This window comes from Aegilops tauschii, chromosome 7 (assembly GCF_002575655.3).
Source record: "Aegilops tauschii subsp. strangulata cultivar AL8/78 chromosome 7, Aet v6.0, whole genome shotgun sequence".
Classification (NCBI taxonomy): Eukaryota; Viridiplantae; Streptophyta; class Magnoliopsida; order Poales; family Poaceae; genus Aegilops; species Aegilops tauschii.
Genome location: NC_053041.3, coordinates 47,722,696 through 47,727,893, shown reverse-complemented (window position 1 = coordinate 47,727,893; position 5,198 = coordinate 47,722,696). Strand labels below are relative to the sequence as shown.

The 5,198-nt window shown below is 48.4% G+C and overlaps 1 pseudogene; it reads left to right on the top strand.

Moving 5' to 3' along the window:
- The first annotated feature begins 283 nt into the window (after window positions 1-283).
- LOC109767542 (phytyl ester synthase 1, chloroplastic-like) lies at window positions 284-2,823 on the top strand (annotated as a pseudogene).
- Window positions 2,824-5,198: the final 2,375 nt, after the last annotated feature.

The following is a 5,198-nucleotide window of genomic DNA, read 5'->3' as shown; positions in this document are numbered from 1 at the left end:
GCGAAAATGGACTTTTTGCGGGAATGACAGGTTATGGCCAGTTTTGCCTAAATCTGGGTTGGTTTTCAGGCGCGCCTAGATGTCTGGCCAAAGTCTGGGCATTCCTATGGCAGAAAGCCCTCCATGTCAGCGGCCGGCCCAGCTATCTAACCGAGCGAGGTTAAGGTGTCTTTCCGCACTATCTTTCTCCCACGTTTCTCTTGGTCTGCAAGGTTAAGGTGCGTCCAGAATATGTGCATTCAACCGTTTTAAAGGAAAATATGTATGCCTTTAATTGCGTAATATACTGGACAAACTACCAGAAGACACACTGAAATGGAAGATGAAACTCATCGAATGGGCTGCGCAATATGCTACTAAAAAGAAGGATTACAATAGTTTTTCCGGTACGAAAACAAATTGGATAATTACATTTAGTCGCAAGAATAATACGAAACTAAGAGCCATCCTATACATACTATTGTCTACTTCTCGCTACTTCCTTTTTACTATGCCGACATAAGGAAGCTCCACCGAAACCAAGTAGAGTTTGCCATCATCTCTTTCCATGATCTCGGTTGGCCTGACTTTCTTTGACCCTCTCATCTGCTCGACTATCTTCCCGTCGGCACCAACCCTGACAGCAAGAAGATGGCTATCATGGCCAAAGGGCAACTCATTCTTCTCACGGTGCAACGCCACCCAATAACCTCCTTTCCTGTCGGGCCTGACGTTATCTGGGTACGTAGCCCGGCAGGTCGGCAAAAGGCTCGGACTTGCCCGCGTCGACCCCTTTGATCTAGTGCCTCAGCAGCTTGCACGGGCAGTAGATGCGACCACGAGGTACGTGCGGTCGGCGCTGAGCGCGACGCCGTTTGGGTATGTCATCCTTGGTTGGAGCACGGTGTCGTCTGATGTTCGTGGATCATACATCATGAGGCGGCCTGTGGAGTCCCCTGTCTTGGTGACCATCTCGTGTTCTGACCTGTCGTAGTTCATCGAACTGTGGGTGAAGTAGACTTGACCGGTGACTTGATCTACGTCAACCCCGTTGGTGAAGCGCAGCGGCATTCCATCAATCTGGACGACCAACACGGTGGCGTATTTTTTATCATGACTGAAGTTCTTTTGTATGCTTGCACTCAGCTGTGCTGACAACTTACTTCCGAGCAAATCTGAAGCCTACAGGCTGCAGAACAAGTTACCTAAATCCAAAGTCTTCTTCTTTGAGAAGCATGGGCACAGCTTACTGCTGGTGAGTTTTAGCTGACTTTATCAGATTGCTGTATATCTTTTGCACTGGAAGGAACAAGTCATATACCTCGAAGGGACAATGCCGATGATGTCCATTCCAAATTTCAGGAGCATGGTGTCCATGTCTCATCCATCATCAAGTGTGCTGGTCTCTACCGCCATTCGAGGCGCTATCATCGAGTTTTCGACTACATCCCGCCATCCACAACCGAGTTAAAGGAAGTCGACAAAGCTAGCATGTAATCAAAATCACCACCCAGCAAATCCTTAAATCATATGCGCTGAATCCTGAACACATTGATTGCACGTCACATTTATGCATTGGTACAATGCAGCGACCTATTGTTCAGAACGTGCCCAGCGATGTTCTCTACAATGGAGGACGGCACGGTGGTGCGGGGACTCGCCGGGGTGCCCGAGGATGGGCCGGTGCTGCTGGTAGGCAACCACATGCTGCTGGGGATTGAGCTCACTCTCTTGCCGCGGAGTTCATGCGGCATAAGAAGGTCGTGGTCCGTGGCATCGCGCACCCGCTGCTATTCCCGAAGAAGACGAAGACATGGTCGGAGGGACACGATTTATTCGACTTCCTCAACCTGTGGGGAGGTGTGCCCATGACCTACAAGTACATATACGAGTTGCTAGCAGCTGGGGAGTTCGTGCTCCTCTATCCGGGTGGCTACAGGGAGGCACTCCACTGCAAGCTACTTGCAGAATAAAATTTGTTGATTTCATTGGTTGGATTTATTATACTCTAGAAACTGTTGTGGACTTACTTACATTTAAACTTGTGGATTGTAGGGTGAAGAGCACAGGATTTTCTGGCCAGAACAGACTGAATTTGTTAGGATGGCAGCGCAGTGCAACGCCACAATAGTGCCATTTGGAGTCGTCGGAGAGGATGACATCGTGAATGTAAGCCATTACCGGATTTGGTCATCCCTTTCTTAATTTGCATGTGAACCTTCTTAGGTTCAAGCTTAGATCCCTAGCCAGAGTTTATCAATCCTGAAACCGCTAGATATTTAGAATGTAAACATAAGCCAATTTATTTCTAAAAACCACAGCTGCTTTGCACATTTGATGGTATCAGGAGCGCGCCATTCTACAAGGAGATAATGAGGGCCTACAGTAAGCATCTGAATCTCTGGTACGGTATGCCCTGCTGCTACTAACTCTTTTTTCCGGTCCAGTTCATAACTAGGAATAACATATCTGTCTTCTGGCTGCCGCAGGGATGCCAAGCACGAGGTGATCTTCCCCGGTGTGTGCATGAAGATCCCGGGCCGGTTCTACTACCGGTTCGCGAAGCCGATCCCAATGAGGGGCAGGCAGGACGTCCTCACCGGCCGTCGGGCCGCGACGGTTCTCTATGCGCACATCAAGTCGGAGGTGAAAGGCATCATCTCATACCTTCTGGAGAAGCGGGAGGAGGACGAGTACAGAAAGATCTCGCGGAGGCTCATGTTTATGGCTTCCCAGGGGTTCAACACCCAAGTTCCATTGTTCGATCCTGGACATACGCTAGTTGCCACATGGAATGAGAATGTCGCTACTGAATTTTCATTTTTCGACCTTTATGCAAAATAATGCTTGTAGTTTTTGAAGCAGAATTTTCAGCATTACTGTTGAACAATTAAAATCGGTGTATGTGCCCTCTGTCGGCCATGATTGTTCAGTTCAGTCTAGGCAAGCTCGGATGGTGGGAGGCCATGGCAGCTGGTACTCGTACGCTGGCCCGTTGGAGTACTTGTCGCCATCGCTCATGCGCTTGAATTTCATGGTGGAGAGATCGACGGAGATGATGCCAGAGCCTCGCGCCGTCCCCGGCACGACGGACCCCTCCACCACCGTGAGGATCTTCATTGGCATGAGCACTCGTTTACCGGAACCTTGAAGCCCCCAGGTTGACTGTGGCAGTGGGATCGTCCTCTCCTCTGCCCACTCATCACGACCGAGGTTGTTCCGTCGACCGAAGGTCCTAAGTTCGTTTCTGAAAGAATATGCGGTGCTCCCATGTTTGGTTTTGGTAATTGATGACAATCTCTATGGACTAATGGTTGCCTTGAGTTATATTTGAAGGATTTGTCCATAGGCATTTCTTGAAGTTCATGTGTTGGTTTCAAGGAGTTTATGTGGTGACCAAGGTGTTATTAAGGAATTATCCAAAGATTGGTCATGTGAGAGTTGAGCTTATTGCAAGCATGTCTTGGAGAAGAAGATTGTGTGATCATTCATGTATATCTTCAAGACATCATCCAAATGAAGAGAGTTGAAAAGATTCATGGTTGATCAAGACTAAGTCAAGAGTGAATCAACTTGATCAACTCACAAAGCGTAGAAGATGTACCGAGAGGGATCAAGCGATCCCATGGTGTGGTAAGCATTGTCAATTACGCTTTGTGTACTAACCCACGATCTTCGTGAGAGTTCTTTGTGGGGTTAGGTTGCGGTGTGCAAGTTCAAGTGAAGCATCATGAAGAGATCAAATGCTTGAAGCTTGCCGTCCATTGTGGTGACAATGGACTTGTGAAGATGTTGCGGTGTGCAAGTTCAAGTGAAGCATCATGAAGAGATCAAATGCTTGAAGCTTGCCGTCCATTATGGTGACAATGGACTTGTGAAGATGTGCGGAAGAGTGGCTCACCCATAGTGGAGCATGGGGGAGCAATCAACTAGTCTTCATCGAGCCAATGCAACCAAGAAAGGTGGTCCAACTTGAGGGAGTCAAGATCGTCATCATCTAGCTCAAGTGGACCATGTGCAAGGCAAAGGTGTGCTCTTGATAGGTTTTCTATTTTACTGGTACCATGATGGTAGTTGGAAGACCGGGTTATAGGATCGTTTGCCATACTATCAAGGGGGGCTCTCGATGAGTAGCTTGATCGTATCGTTCATAGAGAGCTCAAACCATTGCATCCTTGCATCATGTTTATTGGTTCTTGTTTGGTTTCTCTCTTTGTGAGTTTTGGAGCTTATGGTCATCTTGATGACAAGCTCGAGTTCATCGAAAACGGAGTTCACTCGCATCTTCTATGATGTTTTCGATGTTGGAGGTTATGCCAGTTCTTCTCGGTTGGAGGTTTCACTCCTCTATTTGTTGGCATACCTCCCCTGCCTCTTCTTACTATAACCAGTCACTGTTTTGATGCTACTCGTCGTCTTGTATCCAAAAGGGGGTCTTCTTTCCCAATAAACCTTATCCTTTGAGCTTGTGTTCTCCCCCCATTGTTGACCTTCTTCGAGCTTGCTAACTCTCAATCCCTCCATGGATTCTTGCTAGTTTTTTAGGGAAAAGAGAGAGGAGATCTAGATCCACATTTCCACCAATCACTTTCTCCTCTATGTGAGGGGAACCCCTTGGATCTAGATCTTGGAGTTCTTGGTGTTCTCCTTCTTGTTCTTCCTCTCATTTTCCTCCCTAGCATTAGTTGCTTCGGTGGGATTTGAGAGAGAAGGACTTGGGCACTCCGTGTGCCCTTGCCATTGCATTTGGTGCATCGGTTTGAGTTCTCCACGGTGATACGTGGAAGTTACAAGTTGAGAAGCTTATTACTCTTGGGTGCTTGGTACCCTTGAGCTTGTTCCTCTTGGGTGCTTGGGCGCCCTAGACGGTTGGTGGTGTTCGGAGCTCAATCATTGTGGTGTAAAGCTCCGGGCAAGAATCGGGGTCTCCAATTAGGTTGTGGAGATCGCCCCGTGCAATTTGACGGGTTCCGGTGACCGCCCCCAAGGGTTGCCAAAGTGTACGGGTTCGGTGACCGCCCCCAAGGGTTTCCATTTGTACGGGTTCGGTGACCGCCCTCAACGGTCCCTTAGTGGAATCACGGCATCTTGCATTGTGCGAGGGTGTGAGGAGATTACGGTGGCCCTAGTGGCTTCTTGGGAGCATTGTGCCTCCACACCGCTCCAAACGGAGATTAGCATCCGCAAGGGTGTGAACTTCAGGATACATCGTCGTCTCC